Here is a 25819-nt window from a genome sequence, read left to right on the forward strand (position 1 = left end):
TCATTCATGGAGAAGTGGGGAGGATAATGTTATGGACACTTCGGACTTCCTTTTCCATTTGATTTCCCTCATGAGACATCTCCTGCATCAGGCTTCCTGACATTAGGAAGGACAGAGAGAAACAAGTCTCTATCTCAACCACCCCACTTCCATTGAGCCTTGGTTGAAGTCACTCATTTTGTTTGCTCTTTGACATCAGCACTGCTGTTTATTAATCCAACACCAGTGGAAGCCATATTCTGGAAGAAAGGAAAAGCAAACCTTGCCTTGAAGAAGCTGGTTTCTTTGGGAAGCAGGAAGACCTTCCCCCCCCCCCAAAAAAAAAACCTTCATGCTTTTTAGTTTGGGAGGAAACAATATCAGGCAGGCCTGCAAAAGCAAATCAAAGCATATGAAATAGCGAAGCAAAGGTGGAGTACGGCTACATTTCACATCAAAATACCGAAATGTCAATACCCACTTCACTAACAATTATTGAAATCAGAAGTCTTTGTTCCTCTTGCTAGCGTTGATTAAAGGTGTCTTTCAGAAATCTGGGCTCTAACAACTGAATGAGAAGGAGAATGTCACATGCTGAAGCTTTTCCCAATAATTTTATCGATAGAAAAAGCTTCACTCCTTTCTACTTTTAAGGCAGAGAAGGCTAGCCAGAAGTAGTTGTCAGCTTAGGCAGAGATAGTTTCTGAATTTCTGGTTAAATAAAGTAGATAATGACATTTCAATATTTGATGCCAAATGGATCTGGAAATTCACATGGGTCATATGATTTCCCACCACATTGCTGCGAGTCACTCACATGGTCAAAAATTTAGCCACTTTATCTCTTGAGTAATAGCAAACAATATGGAGGATACTTATGACCTGACACATCCCTAGATGCAGTGCAAGTGACCAAGAGACAATTCTTCAGAACATGCCACCTTCAAAAGGTGCTATCATGGTTGCAGAAATCATTGCCAGATAACTACAGCTGTATCCACGGATGAGCCACATCTCACCCTCCCTTCCATCCAAGCAATTGCAATTAGAGACAAAACAGTTTACAATGTGGAGGCAATCTTGGCAATTGTAAATAGGATTCAAAATGATGTTCTAGCATCCGTTTAAAACATATATTTATTGCATTTATGTAGCACCTTTCTCCCAAGGCAGAATAGAATGTTAAAATACTGTATGAAAACACTCATATTTTACATGTAAAGTCATACCTCGGTATAGTATGCTTCGGTCTGAGTATTTACAGTTTAAGTACTCCGCGGACCCGTCTAGAACGGATTAATCCACTTTTCATTACTTTCAATGGGAAAGTTCGCTTCAGGTTAAGTATGCTTCAGTTTAAGTACTCCATGGACCGCCTGGAACAGATTAATCCACTTTCCATTACTTTCAATGGGAAAGTTCGCTTCAGGTTAACACTGCCCAGGCTTCATTGCTGATAATGCAGCAAAAATGAAGGAGGCAGCAGTTACGAGTTACCGGTCCCTGCTGCCACAGCAGCCACTGTGATTCTCCAGCAGCTTAATTTCACCCCCAAAGGCACACTCCATTGTCTCTTGAGACAGATGGATGCCAACAACACACACTGCTGCTGAAGACTGAAATAATCAGAGGTTAATTACACATTCCTACATTGTTTCTCTCTTATATTGGAGATGGATTATTTCCAAGGCAGACACTACTGACTGTGCATAATGCCGTTATCTTTAAACTGGCACAAATGCTCAATATTTGCAAACATTTTAAATATATACATATATCCCGTGATGTGAATGCTAAGGACAGCAGACACAAGGTGTGAAGGTGTTAAAAAAAGATATTGATATGGAAAAATCCTCAAATATCACTTGGTTTGGGGCAAAGAAGAGTGACAGCAATGGAGAGCACTGGAAATCTTCTACTATCTCTTCCCTAACAGCCAATACCCAATTCATAGCTGCCAAGTTATCCCCTTTTTTAAGGGATTTTCCTTTATGCTGAATAGGCTTCCTCGCGAGAAAAGGGAAAACTTGGCAGCTATGACCCAATTGAGAAGGGAAATATTAACATCAGCTTGAGAATAGCCCACTACCACTTTTATCGAAACCTTCAGTCTGAGAGGGGATGTTTATTGGCAATTTTATAGAGAGTACGGAATCCAGTGATAAAATGTATTCCATTTATCTCCTCAGCTATTAAAGAGGATCTCACTTTGAATATGTTACAAGGCTGAGTGTAGCTTTTGCACCTTTTCCTACCAGGACAGATACCAAAGAACTGTTTCGTCAACCCAGTCAGGTGGACAGGGTACAAATATTATTATTACCGGTATTATTATTATTATTATTATTATTATTATTATTATTATTATTATTATTATCATCATCATCATCCATATAGGCTCAAGTGGACTTACATTATGACTGTTAAAATGTGGTCTACTTTGGAAAACATTTCACTAATTGTAAATTTCTTACAGGGTTTTAACCTTCATTTCAGCTGAGGGTATGTTTGTTTAAGTTGTTTAGTTTTTATTGAAAGCCTTTCAACATGAACCCTTTGTTGACACAATAATCAAACATAGCTTTTAAACCTTAACATTTTGTAGCTGTTGCTGTTGCCAGAATCCCAAATGAGCAGCTCATGGTAGGATATCATACATTCCAGGTGTTACCCAGGACTTATCTGAATCAATCCCAAATCAATTTGTTTAACATATCACCATTTCAAATCAGCCTGAAGGAAGCTCATCCATCACTAATTCTATGTTCTAGTTCTGACAGTTCTAGTTTCTGGTAGGTAGCCATGTTGGTCTGCCATAGTCGAAACAAAAATAAAAAAATTCCTCCTAGTAGCATCTTAGAGACCAACTAAGTTTGCCATTGGTATGAGCTGTGAGAGCTGTGGCAAAAAGAACAAATTAAAAGCCAAAATCATCAGCAGTTATTAGGATTATGATGCCTTAAAAAACTTGATAAATACTTGATAAATCCCCCCTCCAAATCAGTGGCCTTGTTTCCTCCTTGTATTGATACTGTTGTATTGAACCATTGCAGAACCACTGCTTCATTCATCTCTCTTTTCAGATGATATGCAGTTGGCTCTCCCACACTAGTTTTGCAACTTGCGGCTTTTGGTTGCTTGTACAGGAGGGACTCAGGAGTGCATCCCTAAGCTCCCTCAGGACACACTGAACAGTTGCTCATTCCAACTTTGCCCTGTCCCTCAGCTAAGCAAAAATCAACATGGCCGAGAGCCAATATCCTAACCTCCTAAACAGTTAACTTTTCTTCTGTGCAACCATTGTCTCTTCCACCTCATTCCCTCTCATTTTCCCAGCGACTGTCATTCTCAACACTCTCCACCTGCCACTCACTCTAACTCTGTCCCACATCCCACCACATTTAATCTCCTTTCACTCTTTTGTTATTGTTGAACTGCAAGAAGTGGGGACCATGAGCAAAGTGGAACAGTTAGATGGAGGGAGAATTGTGGGTAGACATAGTTACTTGAGGAATCTCTCTGTGGAGCACTCCAGATCTGCCCTATAGTCATTCAACCTGTACTATGCAGTAATATTCACTATGCCCTTGGGGGAAAACCAATACATACATTTTTTATATATAATAAAAAAACTGCAACATCTCACTCTGTGCATTACAATGTCCTAAATAAGCTCAGGCCTTGAGCTGGCTCTCTGTGCACTAGTCAACAAGGCAGCCCCGCTAAATTAAATTCTTATTTAGCGTCAATCCCATAAAAAAACATCATTTGTCAATCGTCAAAAACCATAAAATTTGCTGCTTGTGATGACAGCACTAGAAATGAGAAAGTCTCTCTTGCACCTGCTGCGTTTCTGAGATAACTTACCCAAACACAGTTGAAAAGCAGGAGGCACAATGTTTCAGGCAGGATTATTTATTGATACATTCCAATTTATAATCAACAAACTCATTCAATCCTAGGCGAAGCAGACTTTCCTCGGGGTTGCTAGCTGTTTTGATTTTTAGGACATTTTAAAAAAAGAAAAAGAGGGTGATTATGCTTCATATCCAAAAACAACATTTCAGAACAAGGAAAGAGGCAGGTAGGTTTTAAAAGAAGTTCAATAATAATAATAATAATAATAATAATAATAATAATAATAATAATGATGCTATGTAGTGAGCCAGCAGCCAAGCCATTTAGATTTTCTAGAATCCTTAATGCCCCAATTTAGGAGACAATAGAATGAATCCCTCTATTCTTTTCCCTTTTTACAATATTTATTTATTAATGAACTTATATGCTGCTTTATATTTCAAGAATCTCGTAAGAGGTTTACATCTCAACAAAACTCAATACAAATTACATAAAGATGCAATAACTGTGCCCAGTGCTCTAAGGATGCTCTGCTTTGATTAAAAGAAAAATTCTGATACCATCCTGGGCAGAGGGAGATGCAATTAGATGATCTGCTGGTGCCTTGCCATGGTTTTCGCCACCTTAGGCTGCCAAGTGCATCTCTCTCTCTGGAGAAGACTAACACAACCAAAGGAATTCATGCTTTCGAATTCCAGACAGAATTAGTGCATTGCTGTCAATATTGGATTGGTTTTGGAAACTGCTTTGGAACTTCATCTGGTTCAGACTGCTGATGAAGGGTAAACATATTGGCCCAACCCTATACCATCTGTTGTTGTTGTTTAGTCGTGTCTGACTCTTCATGACCCCATGGACCAGAGCACGCCAGCCACTCCTTTTTTTTTTTAGTATAAATATTTATTAATTTTCCACAAAGAAAAACAAAAAAGAAAAAAGAAAAAGTATAAACCAATACATCTTATCTTCATCACAGTGTAAATTGGGACCTCCTCGGGTTCCCGTCCCGTCCCTGTGGTTCTTATACACATTTCCAATCAGAAGCCACGCCTTGGTTTTTGAACATTTCGGAAGTCAAACAGACTTCTGGAATAGATTACGTTCAAGGACCAAGGTACCACTGTACTGCATAGGATTTCCTTTTGCTTCTAAATAAACATGAAAGTTGTTGTTGTTGTTTAGTCGTTTAGTCGTGTCCGACTCTTTGTGACCCCATGGACCAGAGCACACCAGCCACTCCTGTCTTGTACTGCCTCCTGCAGTTTGGTCAGACTCATGTTTGTAGCTTTGAGAACACTGTCCAACCATCTCGTCCTCTGCCGTCCCCTTCTCCTTGTGCCCTCCATCTTTCCCAACTTTAGGGTCTTTTCCAGGGAGCCTTCTCTTCTCATGAGGTGGCCAAAGTATTGGAGCCTCAGCTTCAGGGTCTGTCCTTCCAGTGAGCACTCAGGGCTGATTTCCTTCAGAATGGATAGGTTTGATCTTCTTGCAGTCCATGGGACTCTCAAGAGTCGCCTCCAGCACCATAATTCAAAAGCATCAATTCTTCGGCGATCAGCCTTCTTTATACTGGTCATGAAATTGTGTCTGGGCCCTTTACAAGCAACTGAACCTGACTTTTAAAAGCACTAAATGGTGTGGGATTGGGATTGGAATATATGTGACTATCAGAACACTTAAATCAACATCAAAGGTCTTAGTGCATCCCTCTTGATATCAAAAGTGCAGTGTGGGCAGAGGAGGGCCGAGATCGACCCAGAAGTAGTGCAGTGATCACTACTGCCTCTGCAGCTCCAAAGCTGGGGAGAAGGTGCTTGTGTTATCTCAAAATTAGCACTCTCACTCAGGCTTTTCTGTCCTGGAGAAGGAAATGTGGAAGGGAAATGCTGGACACTGCAATTATTGTTATTAAATCTGTATACAGCGCTTCATCCATAGATCTTAGGGCTGTGCACGGAATAAAAATACAAGATGAAAACACAAAATATATAATAAAAACCAGAACAACAAAAACAAACCCTACAACCCAACCCCACCTCTGCCACAAACACATATGGACAAATTGTTAAAACCATGTTTATGGAAGACAGTCTTACTCGGCTATGACTGATCACCAAAGAAGAAAGAAGAAGACTACTACTTGAAGGTGCTTTGAGCATCATCATCATCAATCAATGGTGCAACTCTCTTCACTGGACCTTCCTTTGAGAAAGACCACTGTGTATCTGTGGGCTGGAGACATTGACACTGCTGCTTGAAGATGCTTAGTTGCCTTCAATCAAAAGTACCCAACCCACCACATTTCCGTCGGACATTGACTGCGGAACGTGGTAGTGATTGGTCGTGCCATGCAGGCAGGGTGGCACTGTTCACTGGACTTCCCAATGCTGAGTGTCGCTGCCAGTTTCTGAGAGTGGGAGGGGGGAGGCCCAGGGAGGTCACCCTGGCATGGGTGCAGTGGCGGAGCCAACCCAGTGCTTCTGCCATTGAATCCATGCTGCATGGAGCTCCCCGCACTGCACCCCTCCTCCTCTCAGGAACTGGAAGTGATGTTCATCACTGAGAAGGCAGGTGAAGAACACCACCCTGCTTGAGCCACCTAACTAACCACTACCATAGGAGAGCAAGTGGAACGGGGCATCTATGGCATAGTTCTGAGTATCTCCTGCTTAATTTGGCTTTGTGGTACTCTTGCTGCTTTATGATCTGTGATATGTTTCTTCTTTGCATATGATACTCAGGTTAGCATGAGCCTGATTCCCAGAGTGTCAGCCATGCCTTGGGTGTTCAGAGATTTATTTCTAATGTTATGTGATTAAGATGTTTTAGACAGACAAGCGGAGTAAATGCTTCAAATAACTCAAAGTGTGCTTGCTTACTCTGGGCTTGTCGCTCCCATTGGTAGCATGATTTATTTTATAAAAGTACTAGCAGCGTTTTTCAGGAATTTTCAGGAATTCAGGAATTATAAGGGGAAATGTTTAGATCACTTTGAATAAGGTGGCAAAGAAGAGGAGGAGGAGGAGGAGTTTGGATTTGATACCCCGCTTTATTACTACCCTAAAGAGTCTCAAAGCGGCTAACATTCTCCTTTCCCTTCCTCCCCCACAACAAACACTCTGTGAGGTGAGTGAGGCTGAGAGACTTCAGAGAAGTGTGACTAGCCCAAGATCACCCAGCAGCTGCATGTGGAGGAGCGGAGACGCGAACCCGGTTCCCCAGATTACAAGTCTACCGCTCTTAACCACTACACCACACTGGCTCTCATGAATTCTTTGGCGATCAGCCTTCATGTTGTTTTGAAATGTGTAGATAAAACAAGTGCAGTTTTGAAAGATTAAGCCTTGCATCTTGAGTCAAAATGGCATCCAATTGTATCCAAACATACCACAAAAACCTGCTCTGTTATCTCAGGATATCTTAAGAGCTATCCAAATCCAAACAAAACAAAACAAAACAAAACAAAAAACAGACAGGCAAACAGACTTTCCAAAATATAGAGCAGATTTATTTACTTTCTATGAGTATGGCTTTTTATACATAACAAATATTATGATAATGTACAATAAAATGATTAAGGCATCACAAAATTATAAATTTCTAAAATACAGAACAAATGATCCACACTGAAACTAATGAAAACACTTGGCATAACAGGAATGTTTTCAAGTGGTAGCAAAATATCAAAATTGTAAGTGTCTGTATGGTTTCAATAGGAACCACATAGAAAGGATTCAAATCTATTCTTTCCCATTTTATCTGAAGTTAAAGGCATTTCAATGGCTACAGACACAGAGAAACGTTTTAGAATGTTCAAATTTACAAACAATCCTTTGGCCTGTATTCAGGAAACTTCTCTTTTATCACATCCATAATGTGCATAATGGGATTTCTGTCATAAATACAGCAAATAAACAGGTGTCATTCATAATCATGTTTGTCTGTGTACTTTCATTCCTTTGTAAGGACAATTTAGGCTGGAAGGAGTTTTTGTTTATAAGCTTTGTAGCATCCACATTAAAAAGGACGTATTGTGTGAGCAGCTGAAAAGGCCACAAATGCCAATCTGATTTCAAACAGGCTATTTGGGGCTTTAGTCACTTGGGGAGGTGCAATAATGACAACTTCTACAACATATGTTGGAATGTGTTTTGTCTTCCTGTCTGTTCTCTTTACATTTGGACGCTTCCGGAGATACCACCACCCAATTTGGTATGATGATTTCTGAGGTATAGGAACCATTTTTTTGTTTATGTTTGGACATGGTTGGACACCAGTTTGAATCAAGATGGCAGGCCCAAACATTCTAAACTGCACCGATTTGGGTGCCTTTGGATGTATAGTTTTCCATGTAACAATGAGTGGGGGCAATGAGGATAGGGGAGATCGCTCTGTCTTACAAGCAAGAATGTTTGTGCTGATGGAATAACCGTATTCGCATAAGAAAACTCTACTAGATCAGGCCATGGCCCATCTCTTCCCATATCCTGTTCTCACAGTGGCCACTAAGATGCCTATGGGAAGACAGCAAGCAAGCCATCAGCTCAAAAGAACTCTCCCTTCCAGTTGGTTTCTAGCAACTGCTATTCAGAAGCATTTACAGTCTTCGGCCACCAAGGCAGAGCAAAACCAACATGGCTTAATAGCCGTACTATGGCTAGTATCCATATCAGTGCAATTTTGAATTCTACCCTGTGTCTTACACTGCCAGTCCTTGTCTTCTATCCTATAAGAGAAAAAGGAAATTATGGAAGGATGATTGGTCCCAGCAGTAGCTGTGATATTAGGTGTTGTCTAAACTACAAAAGAAATATAGGAATTCAGTATAAAAGGATGGATATGATTCAGCTTTTTGATTTCAATGGAAGAGCTTTATTGCCCGATTCTATGAATATTTACTCTCTTTTACTTCAATGGGGGCTTCCTCCCATACCATATAAGTGGTGAGGATTGCAGCATTCCTTACACAGTGAAAATTAGTGGGACTAAATAATTCTTATCTTTGTCTTGATTGTGTCTGGACTTCATAGCTCTTATGAGATAGACTAGGCTTGATGGAAAGAAATATAGCTACCCTTATGGTTAGGATTTTGAAAGGCATTATGTACTTTTGGGCTGAGCCTGATCCTGCTAAACTGATACAGTAGTACCTCGGTTTATGAACACAATTGGCTCCGGAAGTCTGTTCATAAACTGAAGCGTTCATAAACTGAAGCGAACTTTCCCATTGAAAGTAATGGAAAGTGGATTAATCTGTTCCAGACAGTCTGCGGAGTACTTAAACTGAAGTGTTCATAAACTGAAACAAACTTTCCCATTGAAAGTAATGGAAAGTGGATTAATCTGTTCCAGACAGTCCGCGGAGTACTCAACCTGAAGCGTACTTAACCCGAAGCATGGGTGTAATTGGTTCCGGAAGTCTGTTCATAAACTGAAGCGTTCATAAACTGAAGCGAACTTTCGCATTGAAAGTAATGGAAAATGAATTAATCCGTTCCAGATGGGTCCGCGGCGTTCATAAACCGAAAATTCATAAACCGAGGTGTTCATAAACCGAGGTTCCACTGTACACTGAAGTCTCCAACTGAAATTAGCAGGACTTCTAAGTGTGCGCCTAATTCACGCCCGTTAAAACAAATAGGACTCAAAAGTGCTTGCTTCACCCATGCAGGTTCATGCCCTTGAATAACATTTGGTATTAGTTGATGGAATTGTTTTTATTTGTGTTATTTCACTCTGCTTCACTTAAAACCCTTCCATTAACATAAAGCATGAGAATCTCCAGTAGTGTAATTATGTTCCCCTTCTCTACCCCAGAGATAGTTACTGTAAATATTTTCTATCAAGCAAACTGCAGGTGCTGCATTTTTCATGTGATTTGCAAAGTGCTGTACATCAGTGCGTCCAAAGATACACAAATTGCAATTTGCACCTTTTTTCCAATTAAACCGGGGTTAATCTAGCATATGGAAAAGAGAGGGAGGGAGTGGGAAGAGAGAGAGAGGGAGAGAAAGAATTATGTGGCATTTTGTTTAAAGACGAAAAGAGCAGTCACCTGACTTTTCTTACGTATTTTAAATAATTCAGCAGCACAGGATTTACATATAAAGAAAATATCAATTTTACTGTGTGGCCATGTTCTTTTTCAGGATGATAAACTATGCAAGTAATTGAATCTCCATTATCTTCCTCAAAGTAACGTCACAACTTTGATACACAGGAAGGCTCAGAAATAACCATAATGCCAAAGATTTAGAAGTATATAATCATTTCATGAAAGTAAGGAATTGTATTTTATGATAGGGAAGTGCTGGGCTCCTAGTAGAGTCACCTATTACTCCAGTGTATGCTCTGTTGTGATCTCAGTGCAGTGATCTTTAAGGTGTCTATGGGCCCAGATAAAAGAAAAGCACAAGGGAGCTTAGGCATAGTGGTACCCTGAAGATATTTGGGGGTATGAAGTGAGGTGTGATTTGATGATAAGGTCACATAAGAAAGAACCACCATTTCTAATCCAATTTTTAGATCACTTTGAATAAGGTGGCATAGAAGAAGAAGAGGAGGAGGAGGAGGAGGAGAGGAGGAGTTTGGATTTATTACTACCCGAAGGAGTCTCAAAGCAGCTAACATTCTCCTTTCCCTTCCTCCCCCACAACAAACACTCTGTGAGGTGAGTGGGGCTGAGAGACTTCAGAGAAGTGTGACTAGCCCAAGGTCACCCAGCAGCTGCATGTGGAGGAGCGGAGACGCGAACCCGGTTCCCCAGATTACGATTCTACCGCTCTTAACTATTACACCACACTGGCTCTCATATATAAGGTGGATCACTTTGAATAAGGTGTATACCATCAACTACCTATTCCTCAAGGAGAGGGCAGTGCACTGTTAGGAGATGGTGAACTAAAGGTTTCCCCCATTGCTTGGAAAAGGATAGTAAAAACATTCCATTCAGATGTGACTGGGTTGTCTCAAAGTATGCGTGGATGGCAGCTACTCCCCCTCCACACTCACTTGGTCAAGCAACTCTCAACAGAGGAGCCTGGCAACAGCTAGGTCTGGTGGGTCAAAACGTGGTACCTAGGGACAGTGTTAGCTGGTGCCCATTGGCACCGATAGGGCAGAAGGCAGGGATAACAACAGCCAATGGAGGCAGAAGCCATGAAAGGCAGAGCCAACTAATTCTATTTTTGTCCCTGTACTCTTCCTTCCTGAGTTCTACAGGGATGACACTGACACTAAGGAAGCAGAAGCTGACTTGAAATGACACCCCCTGGATTGTCTGCAAGTCAGAATACAAGCAGGTGGAGCTGTGAGGTTGGTGAGGCAATGCCTGAAAGACCTAGTGGACCAGCTTTCACTGCCCAGGGATACACTCTCTTCTAGAAATGGGCAACTGTTTCTTATCAATACAACCTCACCTTCTGCAGGTGAAATGAGATGACTAGACAGGATAGCAGAAGTGGGGAATGCATTGGCAATGTACACTGAAAAGAAGGTAGCTGTCCAGTCATCAGCTAGTTACCTAACAAGACCACTGATGGCACACAAGGTTCCTTCATTTGTTCTTCTGCCACAGTCTGGTGGCCCCAAAGCACAGGTGTTCTTGCAACTCTCCAGCACAATTTGCAGAGACAGGCAGTGTGTGAATGCTGCAAATCATATTTGTGCTCCTACACTAACACCAGCATTGGCAGACTTTGGGATCTCAAATTTCAGCGGTGCTAGGTGCAATGCTAAAATTCAGCCCCCACCCTGCCTCTTGTGCCTCTTGCACTATAGCACTGTTGTAGTTCCCCCTGCAACCGAACTGGTTGCCCTTCCCTAAAACTGCCTCTGACACCAGATTCTCATAACATTTATTTACAGCCACTCTTGAGAGCAGAAATATATTAAAAACCAATCCATGCTAATAATTGTAGGTGGAGATTGCCCTCAAGGTGGCAGGGAGTGCACTGTTGAAATAAATGAAGGGCCTTCATTGCCTTCTATACCACAGACAACTGAAGACAATCTTTGGAAGCCAATTCAAAGGCTGCCCCTCCTGGATTTCTAGTCAAATTTTATTGGGGCAATTTAGATCTCACAGCTGAAGCAGTCTCATAACTCAGTGTTTGTGATGGCCTGGGACTCGGGCTTCGACTCGGAGCCGGAGGAATCACAGCCTGTACTGTTTGGACCCTCTGCCTGGGACATTTGCTGAACCTTGTCTGGGGCCTGTTCCTGAAGAACCCCAGTCTGCTCAGGTTCCCCTGCAACCAACTGGGCCGAGTCAGGGGCCTGAGCCTGTCCTGGCTCCAGGTGCTAAGAATACCTTATTGCCAACAGCTGGTCCACTACCGGCTGGGTCAGGAGAGGCTGAGGAGGCTCCTGGGTCCAGTAACCCTCCAGCGTCTCCCGAGCTGCAGAGACTCAGGGCTGAGAGGAGGAGAGACCTGAGTACTTGCAGGAGGAGCGCTCGTCTTCAGGCGAGGCAGGGTGGTGAGTCATCGGGGGATCGGGACTGGCCATTACCTCATCAGAGATAAAAGGCAGTCAGACCCCGCCCCAGGTTGCGGGAGCAACTTTGCTGCTTGCCAGATCCTGCTTCTGCCCTCGCCTAGTTTCCTGCCCTGCACCCTGCCTCAGCTTCATCAGACTGACCCCTTGTTGATTCCTTAGACTTCGGACCGGCCCTGGACCTCACCTCTCGGATTACCCTTCAACCAGCAGAGTGTTTCTTTTTGTAGAAGCCCACATTTGCATCCAAATTTAGTCATGCTTAGAGTACACCTACTGAAATCAATGGGTCTGTAATCCTAAATCCACATGCCCAAGAATAAGTCCCATTGAATTCAATAGTAGACATGGTTATGATTGCTCTGTACGTCATGACTGACTTAACTCCCATTGATTTCAAATGTTCTGCTGTGAGCATGACTAAGTCTGGATCCAACAGATGTAAACTGTTGCTTCTGCCATTAGCTCCATGGGTCCAAAATGTAGCTTTCAGGTCACAGCCCTATGAATAGATAGAGGTGATGCAATAAGGCTACATCTGTTTGTGAAATCAAATGTTAATAAGGATTATATCTAGGGGGGACATGTTCTGCTAATCTAGCGTTTTACCATTTTGGGGTAGTATGTGATCAGGTATGATAGTTTTCTGATTGCTTGAAATCTTGGAGCTATGGTTGATGGACACATAGCTTTAAGAGGTACTGGGAGTGATAAATACTACGTGGAAATCTGCAATGCTTCCCTTGTTAATGTATAGTAAGAGGCAGCGATGCAGCAATGGGCAGTCAGCTAGAAAATGTTAGATTTCCAGGCAATAAGGACACTGCTGTTCATAGGTCATGCCTCAGAATACCCATAGAGCCTGAACAGTTTTTTAAAAACTGCTACAACAAATTGCTAAACATATAGCCTCATTAGATAAAAGGTCAATTATTATTACAAAGAACCAAGGAGAGGAAAGCAAGATCCCTTTGGAGATCTGTTGCTCATTGACTGGCTGTGAATCCTATGTCCTTATTGTAATTCAATTTTAACGTGTTCACCTCATTTTAAGGTTTTATTATTAAAGTAGTTCATTATGTTTCACTTTCAGTAAGGTAAGAATGTTGGGAGGGAAAGCAGAGGACTTCTGAAACCCTGCTATTAACATTGGTTCAATCAGTAAAGTTATATTATGCATAAACACCTGTGAAATTGCTTTTGATATAACAATGCCAAACAGAACTCGTTTAATAAGAAATGGCCCTATTAAAATTAAAATTAGAATGTATCTGAAAAAAAACATGTTGATAACACAGAACAGAAGGAATGCATATCTTATGATTAATTTTGGAAGGCCCTTCTCTTTTAAGAATGGCTGCTTTCAATGACCTCATTCAAATCCCACTGAAACTGAAATCTGAGAGACAGCCTCAGGTTAACAAGATACTAAGTCCAGCATTTGGTATGTTAGGAGCAATAATGAAATGGTGCCTCCATGTCTTACAAACACACCACTACTGCCATCATTTCTCTTTTGCCATAGGACTCAGCTTATGGGAATCCATGCATCAACAAGTTAGAAGGATGATGTTGAAACACTGGGATCTCTATTTTACTTGTTTCTGGGAGCTACTGTAGCTTCTGCTGGAATTCTGTTTAGATGGTTGCTTGGTTGTTGTTTTTAACTTAAGATGTTTTATATCAATATAATGTGATCCAAATTTCCAGTGTCGCAGTGCATATTCCAAAACAGAATAAACAGAATAAATTATAGTAAGAGCTGTTCAGCAGTGGAATTTGCTACCAAACAGTGTGGTGGAGTCTCCTTCTTTGGAGGTCTTTAAGCAGAGGCTTGACAGGCAAATGTCAAGAATGCTTTGATGGTGTTTCCTGCTCGGCAGGGGGTTGGACTGGATGGCCCTTGTGGTCTCTTCCAACTCTATGATTCTATAGCCTTCACTGGAAAAGGAATAGCTATCGTTTGTCCATTTCTGGACAACTTACCTCCTGCTCCATCTCTAAAAGGATTCCATTCAAGAGCACTTTTGTGAAGGAACCAGAAGACTGGAAATAAGCCACTTCCAGTTTGCAAAGGATGCTAGGATCAAGACACAGGAGAAGCAGGCAGAGAATACAGAAGGACTTCCTGCTGGCTTCCTCCTCCTCCTTCACAAGATATGGCAGTGTAAATAGAACAGGTCACCATAGTTGGGGCTGAGAATGATTATTTTCTTCTCTTGTTTTGTTTGGCTGGCAGGGGAAATTTTTGTTCACCTGCTCCATACCGTACTGCTGGAAAGGAGCAATGAGTGGTGGGTGGTGGGTGATGAGACCAATTTGATTGGCTTGATTGGTTTTGATCACTTGGCAGGTGTGTGCAGGCAAGGGAAGATGCTAACAGAAATTCTAATTACCCAGAGGCACTTTTCAGCTGAATTAAAATTCCAGAAATTTGCTTTGAGGGCATATGGATCACAATTGAGGTTAACCCCTGTCAGCCACCTAAGAGAGTGGGGCTTTGAGTGGGTAAGACCATCTTTCTCCTCTTAATGAATATCGGGGGAGCAAGCTGGAGTTAGAACCAGCTAACTTCCCTTGCCCAGTCATGATAGGCTTAGGAGCCTGAGGAAGGATTTGCATATTTCCCACAGTTGTTGTTGTTGTTTTATTTATTTATTTATTTATTTATTTATTTATTTATTTATTTATACCCTGCCCATCTGGTTGGGTTCCCCCGCCACTCTGGGCGGCTTCCAACAAATACCAAAATACATTAAAATATCACAGATTAAAAACTTCCCTAAACAGGGCTGCCTTTAGGTGTTTTCTAAATGTCAGGTAGTTGTTTATCTCCTTGACCTCTGATGGGAGGGCGTTCCATAAGTTGGTCTCATTCCCCTACTAAGTTTATAAGTTGGTAAGTTCTTGAATTTTGAGGTTCTTAAGTGGAAGTGAGAGCTGGACCATAAAGAAGGCTGATCGCCGAAGAATTGATGCTTTTGAATTATGGTGCTGGAGGAGACTCTTGAGAGTCCCATGGACTGCAAGAAGATCAAACCTATCCATTCTGAAGGAAATCAGCCCTGAGTGCACCCTGGAAGGACAGATCGTGAAGCTGAGGCTCCAATACTTTGGCCACCTCATGAGAAGAGAAGAATCCTTGGAAAAGACACTGATGTTGGGAAAGATTGAGGGCACTAGGAGAAGGGGACGACAGAGGACAAGATGGTTGGACAGTGTTCTCGAAGCTACGAACATGAGTTTGACCAAACTGCGGGAGGCAGTGCAAGACAGGAGTGCCTGGCGTGCTATGGTCCATGGGGTCACGAAGAGTCGGACACGACTAAACGACTAAACAACAACAAACAACAAGTAGTAGCTGGGACACAGCTGGGACACTATGGTCTAAACCACTGAGCCTCTTGGGCTTGCCCGTCAGAAGGTCGGCGGTTCGAATACCCCGTTGCTCTGTCCCAGCTTCTGCCAACCTAGCAGTTGGAAAGCACGCCAGTGGAAGTAGATAAATATGTACCGCTGTGATGGGAAGGTAAATGGCGCTTCCGTGCGCTCTGGCTTTCATCACGGTGTTCCGTTGCGCCAGAAGTGGTTTAGTCATGTTGGCCTCATGACCTGGAAAGCTGTCTGTAGACAAAGGCTGGCTCCCTCAGCCTGAAAGGGAGATGAGTGTCACAACCCCATAGTCACCTTTGACTGGACGTAACTGTCCAGGGTTCCTTTACCTTTTTTTTTTTACTCAAGTAGTAGCTAGTGGCCTTGTTTAATTCCATACTTTTTGTCCTGCCTCTTTTATTTCCAGTCTGACAATTACAAATGGAACCTCCTTCCTTTTTGTCCAGTGTTGAAAGTCTAATGTTTTCAACTACAGGTGGAGATGACAATTTCAGTCATTGAACTAAGACAATGTTAGATGTGTCTTGAGCATTCATAAGACATACCTTATGCAACCTGGTCAGAATTAGTGCTGTGCTAATATTTTTGCCTGTTTCCCCACCCTTAACCTTTCATGTGGGGAAAATGTCTGAAAAAAAAAATCCTGTGTAAAGGTCATCAGGAGACTATCAAAGATACATCTGTATATGGGGATTGGCTTGCTGTTAAAAAGTAAAGGTAAAGGGACCCCTGACCATTAGGTCCAGTCGTGACCGACTCTGGGGTTGCGCGCTCATCTCGCATTATTGGCCGAGGGAGCCAGCGTACAGCTTCCAGGTCATGTGGCAAGAATGACAAAGCCGCTTCTGGCAAACCAGAGCAGCACATGGAAACGCCGTTTACTTTCCCGCTGTAGCGGTTCCTATTTATCTACTTGCATTTTGACGTGCTTTCGAACTGCTAGGTTGGCAGGAGCTGGGACCGAACAACGGGAGCTCACCCCGTCACAGGGATTCAAACCGCTGACCTTCTGATCAGCAAGCCCTAGGCTCAGTGGTTTAACCACAGCGCCACCTGGATTGTTCCTTGTTTGCTGTTATTCCTACCCCCCAAAAAAAGCATTATGGAGTTTCTGGGTGGCGTCTCTGCTTTTAGCCATTTTTTACAGTCACTTTCAGCTCCTTCTTTCAAAGAACGCCTGCTTAGAGAAGGCTACTCCAAAATTTCCTTCATGAGGTTTTCCAGAAACCTGAATGGCTGACCAGAAACCTGAATAGTTCTGAGAAATCTCCCCACCCGCTCAAATTAAATGACAGCAGCAGAGGATTTCCCTCCCCAGTGTTTTACATAAGTTAAATGAAACTTTCAATTTTTAAAAACATTCTCAACTACTCTCTTTTATTTTATTTTTTATTTTTATTTTAAAAAAATAACTCCCAGAGCTCTTCAGTGCTCAGCAGGCAGCTTTCTGGTCAGTCATATGATGGTATCTGTGCGAGAGTATGAAAAGTCCCTGTCCAGTGTTTTTTTCTGGATATTTGGAGAAATTAAAAGCAGAGCAAGAAGGGTGATTGCCATCCCTTGGGATCTGTCCACCATCTAGTAGTCAGAATTTTTCTGCCTCTGGATAAAAAATCCCTTTCACCATCATTTCCCCATTTTTCTGGTTGTCTTAATGTCTTGAAGAAGAAAGAATTCATAAATTGCATTTATCATCTGTTTGCATAGTATATCAGTGTGGATGTTTATTCTCTTACATCTGCTTTGGCTCTTAGCATCCTAATCTTAAGCATAAAATAGGACACATTTATAGAGATAAATCAGTCATTACTGCTACTAGAATTCTACTAACAGTTTCCATGTTTTCAACGGTCACTGCCAAAATATCCTCCATCGAGAAATTAGGAAATGCTGAATGGCTGTTCATGACATCCTCTGCTAAATGTTTCTGGAACTCAGGGTACACAAACATCTTTCATTGGCTATTCTTAGTCCTGAAGCAAAGATGACTGACCTTTTATTCATTGAGGATTTGTTATATTTTGATCTGTGTGATAGCTTTGGCATTCCTAACAAAAGCACCGTGCATTTTTCTGAAACTCAAAGAAGAAGCCAAATAAAAGTTTGCTCATTCTGTGACAAAGTTCATGTAATAATGTCATTCTCTGGTTTTTTGCACACATAATACAGGATTCTGCAGCCTGACACTTTTTACCAAAACACATTTAACTGAAAACTCCCACGCCTTACATTTGATACAACACTCTATTGATGGCATTGTACCTTACTGCCTTTCTATAATATATAATATATGAGGTTGTTGTTAATGGTTTAAATGTGCAGAAATCACAAGGAAATAGAAGATACAGTTGGCCTGCCTCTTCGTCAGAAATAAGATGTTGATTTTCCAATTTGCAAAGTGGATTAGTACATCCGTAAATGGTTTCTAATGCCTAATCCTGAGTTCTTATCCCAGAGCCACCAGCAACAACAATCTTGACAGTATGGAGTGCTCACAGGTACATTAACATAAGCTCAGCAATACCTGCTCATGAAGTGAAGTAACTTCTGCAAAAGGTCATGCATCTCAAACAAATACTGTCATGGCATCCAAATAATTAGACTTTTGCACTTGGCAATTCTAGGTAACAACTTCTGTATTGGGGGGAAATGTTTACATTGCATGATGCCTGTTTAATAAGAAGTTAAAGGTAAAGGGGTAAAGGGACCCCTGACCATTAGGTCCAGTCATGACCGACTCTGGGGTTGCGCGCTCATCTCGCATTATTGGCCGAGGGAGCCGGCGTACAACTTCCAGGTCATGTGGCCAGCATGACAAAGCCGCTTCTGGCGAACCAGTGTAGAACACGGAAACACTGTTTACCTTCCCGCTGTAGCGGTCCTTATTTATCTACTTGCACTTTAACGTGCTTTCGAACTGCTAGGTTGGCAGGAGCTGGGACCGAGCAACGGGAGCTCACCCCATCACGGGGATTCGAACCACCGACCTTCTGATCAGCAAGCCCTAGGCTCAGTGGTTTAACCCACAGCACCACCTGTGTCCCCCAATAAGGAGTTATGGAATACCTAAAGTCCAGTGGTTAATATACTGCTATAGCAAAAGGGATTAGACACATTCATAATGACTACCAACCCTGGTCCTTTAAGTTCTACCTCCACTGTTGGAAGCATAGAGAGGAGGATTTTTAAGGTAAGTCTCCAGATCCTATGGTGTGCTTGTTTTTATAAGGTATGAAGACAAGGCTGTTCTTGCCAATTGGTTTGCTGTGAAGGAAAATGTAGCATACAGGCAATATTCTAGCAATCAAAGTGTGATGCAGCCTAAGGAGTTTAACTATTGGGACCACCAATTTTTCCTCACAAGCCACGGCCTCCACTAACAAAGGAGACATAATTAGAAACTACAAACATCAGGAGTAAATGGCTTGGGCATGCACGGAGTGCATCTGCCTTACCAATGAGAAACCTCTGCTTGTATTTAGTAAGATGATTCCACAACAGGTATCCCCCTTGGACTACTGCAATGCGCTCTATGTGGGGCTACCTTTGAAGGTGACCCAGAAACTGCAATTAATCCAGAATGCGGCAGCTAAACTGGTGACTGGGAGCGGCCGCTGAGACCACATAACACCGGTCCTAAGAGACCTACATTGGCTCCCAGTACATTTCCAAGCATAATTCAAAGTGTTGGGGCTGACCTTTAAAGCCCTAAACCGCCTCGGTCCTATATACCTGAAAGAGCGTCTCCACCCCCATTGTTCAGCCCGGACACTGAGATCCACCGCCGAGGGCCTTCTGGAGGTTCCCTCACTGCGAGAAGCAAAGCTGCAGGGAACCAGGCAGAGGGCCTTCTCGGTAATGGCGCCTGCCTTGTGGAACGCCCTTCCATCGGAGGTCAAGGAAATAAACAACTACCTGACATTTAGAAAATACCTAAAGGCAGCCCTGTTTAGGGAAGTTTTTAATCTGTGATATTTTAATGTATTTTGGTATTTGTTGGAAGCCGCCAGATGGGTGGAGTATAAATTAATTAATAAATAAATAATAATAATAATAATAATAATAATAATAATATCCTTGTATAGAAAGCACATGCTGTAATCACCAAAGGTAGAATATTCTGCTGAATCAAAACAAAGACTCACTTAGTCCAACATCCTGTTCTTACAGCAGCCAAAAACACACACAAACTCACACACAGCATTGTTTAAATCTAAAGGAAAACAGGAATGCAAAACCTCAATACTTCTCTCAAATCTAGGAACGCACACACAAACTCTAAAGTTCCAATAACATACAAATATGGAAAGTTGTAACACACAGAAGCCACCCCTCATTTCTTCTCCCAACCCTCCTTCCTGATTCACAAAAATAACTGCAAACTGCTATGATCTTTAGGAAAAAATTTAAAAGTGTTATTTGCATTTGGGAGAGATTTGCAGTGGGAGATTTACCCCCCAAAGCTAGTACTAGCTTCAGAAGAGGATCTGAAGGATCATAGCACAAGATTAAAGGGTTAACTTACTACTTCCACATCTAACATGATTATCTTGTCTGTTGGTCAATGATCTTTGAAACCTGTGGTTTTCAAAAAAATTAAATGCAAATATGCATTTAATGTCAGGTATAATTTGGCGTAGATACATCTGCAGGCAAAAAAACATCAGTTGTCAGTCTGAAGCTTGATCAGTTTTGAACAAAAAGGCAGATGACTCTCTTAATACTTCTTAAGTTATGATCTGAAGTTTATAAGCATGTTCCCCAAATAATAAGTTGTGATGGCAATAGCAAATGTCTGAGTTTAGGGGGTTTAATGTGAAATAGCTGCGTGAAATTGCTTTTTGACAAGAACCCACTTTTTGAGGAGAACTATATTTTAAAAGTTGATTGAAGTCAATCTAAAATCACATTTTGGTCCACCATCTAGATCCAGAATGGTGTCTGGCAATGAAACATTGAAGTAGACTCCATCTCAGGAATCTTTGTGCCAAGTTTGGCAGCAATATCTTCAGAGATGGCCAAAACTATGCCAAAATCCAGACATAGCAAAGTCACATGAAAGCCATGTTTCAGTTTGCCACCTTTGTTAAAAATGGTATCCGTTGTCCAAACACTCCCACCTCAAGAACTCTCATGAAATATTTAGGAACATTATCTCAAGAGGCAGCCAAACCTATGCCAAAAAATGAGCAAAGTCTCGTTTTGGTTCACCATTTTTATTCAAAATTGTGTCTGAATGTCAATGAAAGATTCACACCATGTTTGTCAATGATGTCTTGAGAGATGTCCGAATGTATAGAGAACAAAGGAAAAAATGGACAGGCTAAAGCACTTTTCAAAATATTTAGCCGATTAGTAGTTTTCCTCCAATGTCATTATCGAGAAACCTTAAAATAATAATCACATATCACAGTTATCCTTGCAACCAACTCTGTATATAATTCACAAAGTTTTTACAAAGGTCGGGTGACAAAGCTATAAATTATGGAAAGCTTAGATAAAGATTGCCCAAACTCTGAACTAAGTTATTCTTAGGGAGCAATGCCAACAGAAAGCAGGAGGTAATTCATAGCATTGTGAACCTTTGTTGCAATGATTGCTGCAATGTTATTGAATTATACAATGAGTAGAATTCTGCAATTTGATTTCCTCAGTTTTCTCTGTAGTATAACTAGAAGTTACCCAATACCTCCTAGTGGCTCCCTCACTTCATTACCTTCAAGTTACTTAAAAGGATCAGGAAGATGCAATTACCAGAGAAACACGTTAAATCAAATCATATACAAATGAAAGTAGATTTGTGTATATGATAGGTGATAAACACCTACTCAAAACACCAGAATTAGCTTTTGTCATTTTAAGTAAAAAGATAACAGCACTTGAATATGACAAAACAGATGTATCTTACAAACGTATCAACAGACGGCAAGTGTCCTGGTCAAGGGAAGTAACAGTCCCATTGTATTCTGCCTTGGTCAAACCACACCTGGAGTACTGTGTCCAGGTCTGGGTACCACAATTGAAGAAGGATATTGACAAGCTGGAACATGTGTAGAAGAGGCAGCCTTGTATCGGGAAGTGTTTTTTTTTTAAAAAAAAGTTTGATGTTTTGCTTTGTTTTTATATGTTTTGGAAGCCACCCAAAGTGATTGGGGAACCCAGCCAGATGGGCGAGGTTTAAATAATGAAATAATAAAATTATAGTGAGTCAGATCATTGGTTTATCTGTAGTCTGCAAAGACTAGCAGCAGCTGTCCAGGAGATACTGGGGATTGAGACTGTCTAGATCCACAACTGTGACTCTGCTCCGTAAACTATGACCCCCTCCCCAGAAGCATGATATGCTGAACTCACTTTAATTATGTTAGTTCACTTTCCATGCAACTACAGAATATTTTAAACTTCCTGAAATCTGCCACCTCCACCCTGCCTCAAATGCGCAGGTCTGACGTTTGAGGGCACGCTCAGATACAAGCTCTTTATACAACCTGGAAATAGTTGAAAGGGGAATGAGATGACAGAAAAATGTCTAACCACATAATGCACCTGAAAGTCTTTTACGTCAGCAGACACTTCTCTCTCCCCCCCCCAAACTCCTTTTGGTATTAACTCTTTTCTTTTCCCAAGGTATCATTATTGTCATGGTCCGAGTGTTTTCCCCACCCCCACCTCCCAAAAATGTAAGTAGGCTATTGATTTTTGAAGTGAAAAGATTGATTTTTCCAGTCCTTTATTACAAAGCCCAAGGCTTTTAATAAATGAATTGTGGCCTTTATGTGAACTAATGGAGGTTCCTCTGATGGAGCTGCTATTAAGATATCATCTAGATATATTAGCAGTCTTATTCCTAAGGCCCTTTGAATTGACCCTACAGGTCTTAATAACATTGTAAATGATCCTGGGGCCAGATAGAGCCTCAACCATCACTCTCTGAGGAGGCAAGATTGTGCCCTGGTGCATTTTATGCATCTCCCATGTTACTGACATTTTGGGGCTCCTTCAAAGCCTTTTTATTATTAGAGGGTACTGGAAGAGCAGATTGGCATATTGATTTAACATTTTTTTTTAATTCATGTATAATTGAAAACAGCACAGAGCAAGGGCACCTTGGCCATTATCTTAATTGGGCTATCCTCTCAGTAGGGCAAATGGTTTCAGGCCACTTGTTCTCCAGGCTCTTATCTGGAGGAATACAAGTACTATCATTTAGTGTGTGCATGATGTAAATGGCTGCTGTTCAGTTTTTCTTATGAGTGCACGAGGCCAGAAGACTATCAGGGTGTGAAGTAATTTCTTCCTCCCAAACTAGATAACAGGAGATCCATTTGTGTGTGTGTGTGTGTGTGTGTGTGTGTGTGTGTGTGTGTTTGTATGCACACTACACATTCAAATAGATACAGATGCCAGAATATATCCCATTATTCTACCCACCCCACTTCAACTACAGTACAAGTATCACACTCGCTATTTGTTAATAGGACCTCCTAGCTCACAATTCATAGCCTTACCTCCTACACACAATATTCATGACTCCCGCTTAAAAGTGATGCACCAAGGGTTTCCATTAAACTACAGTGGTACCTCGGTTTATGAACACAATTGGTTCTGGAAGTCTGTTCATAAACTGAGGCGTTCATAAACTGAAGCGAACTTTCCCTTTGAAAGTAATGGAAAGTGGATTAATCTGTTCCAGACGGTCCGCAGAGTACTTAAACAGAAGCGTTCATAAACTGAAGCAAACTTTCCCATTGAAAGTAATGGAAAGTGGATTAATCCGTTCCAGACGGGTCCGCAGAGTACTCAACCTGAAGCGTACTTAACCCGAAGCATGGGTGTAATTGGTTCCAGAAGTCTGTTCATAAACTGAAGCGTTCATAAACTGAAGCGAACTTTCCCATTGAAAGTAATGGAAAGTGAATTAATCTGTTCCAGATGGGTCCGCGGCGTTCGTAAACTGAAAATTTGTAAACCGAGGTGTTCATAAACTGAGGTTCCACTGTAGTTAGCAGGCATGAAAGTGGGAATTTTCCCTGGGACTCTTGAACAACACCTGAATCCAATGTAGAGTGCAATCCAAGAATAATTCTCCAGGGATTAGTGGGCCCTGTAGAGTGCTACAGTGGCACCTCTGTTACGAACTTAATTTGTTCCGGAGGTCTGTTCTTAAGTTGAAACCGTTCTTATCCTAAGGTGTGCTTTTGCTAATGGCGCCTCCGGTGCGCAACTTCCGCCCGCATCCTAGGGCAAAGTTCGCAACTGGGAGCAACTACTTCCGGGTTAGCAGAGCTTGTAACCCGAAGCGTGCGTAACCAGAAGCGCTCGTAACCAGAGCTACCACTGTATTTTATTGCAGGTGTATTCTGCAACATGTTCTTGAAACAATAATAGTGTGTAAGTGGTGGGTTTATCTGCTTTTGTTTGTTCTGCAATGCTTCCCCAATGCTACCACACCATCAATGTCTGGAGGAGCTAGAGTGCAACAAAAATAACCCAGAACATTTGTGGTATAAAAAGTTACAGGATTTTAGCAAGAAATCATGGGACTACTGTGCCTTCAGCAGTTGAAATACATGCAGAAATCCAACTGTGGTATGCAAAAGGGAAGACTTATGTGTTCTGCTGATGTAAGTGCTGAAGGCACAGGCGATGACTGGAGGAAGAAAACCTAGCAGTTGCTTTAGAGATTTAGGGGAAGGCAAGGGGTGGTGGAAATAATTATGAGGAAGTGCTAGGGGTGAAATATTGTTCTGAGATCAATAACATAGAGCAGGAATGGATAGTTTCAGGCTCAGGAGCTGGATGCAGCCCTTCAGGACTTTCTGTCCAGCCCCTGGGACTCTCCCCAGACCACACACCTTGGCAGCCTGCTGCACACTCTCCTCCATTGCTTTTCTTGGGCTTCAATTGTCCTTAAACAGTTATAATGCCAGAGAGGTGGAATTGATTCTTAAACTGCTCTGGGAATGGTAGCTCTGGGAAGGGAATGGGAGTCTCCTAACAACTCTCAGCTCCCTGACCCAAACTGCAGCTTCCAGTATTATTGGGGGGAAGTCATGACAGTTTAAAGTGGTAACATAGCGCTTTGTGGTACAAATGTAGTCTCAGTTTACAACAGAGGCAACATTGGGGGGACTGAGAGACCCCCAAAATTTCCAAGGAGAAGGCCGCCCCTCTCAATATTCTGTGGCCTGCGTTGGGCCCCATTGGACCTTCCCGCATCTAGCAAAAGGTTGCACTGCCCTGTGCAGCATTGGGAGACGTGTGTGATGTCACACGTCACACATATGACATCACAAGCATGAGCTGGGGCCCCTCAATCTTAGGTCAACCCAGCACCTGTGGTTTGCATTTAAAGACGAATCTACCAATTTTGCAATTTCTGAAATACTATGCAATCCAAAGCAACAGTCAGCCTTTGAAATTCACACTTCTTTGAATTTTTAAGGCAGTCAGTACTCCAGTCAAGCAACATGTACAAAAATTCACCTGCTAGCTAGATAAAGTGTGCATCAGAAAATATATATGCATGCAAAAATATGTATATCAGGAGAAGTACACAATAGAATTGTGGTGGCTCTCCCCCCCCCCCCAAGGACTGCTTTATCTAATGTAAAATGATATGGAAATGTGGAAGATTGACAGTTGGAAAAATATGAAATGGAGATAAGCCCATCCATACCTACCACAGGAATGCACCCCCATCCCCAAATCTGGAAGGTTGGCCTCAAAAGAATTAGGCTCTTTGGTTCTTCTCCCCTAATATGGAGTGATGAGAGAGTGTGCTGCTCCCAAATTGATTGATTCAACCGCAGCAAACCAACTGAATTGCTGCCTTTGTCAAAACTCCTGCTGTCTTTGCCCACATCCCCATAGCTTTAATGCAGTTCTAGGCGTTCTTTGCTGCCAGCATTTGTGGACATAAAAGAGGCTCCCCCTGATGAAGAATGGATAGCTTTGATAGAATAAATCCATCTAAGTCAGAAAGTGGCTTATTTGAAACCACTGCTTAAGTATAATTCTTCCAGGAGAACAGCAAGCAGTGACTATGATCCGTGGCAATAATATGCCTGCTGTAAAGGGAGTCCAGGATTTA

Source organism: Zootoca vivipara, chromosome 4 (assembly GCF_965207765.1).
Source record: "Zootoca vivipara chromosome 4, rZooViv2.hap1.1, whole genome shotgun sequence".
NCBI lineage: Eukaryota > Metazoa > Chordata > Lepidosauria > Squamata > Lacertidae > Zootoca > Zootoca vivipara.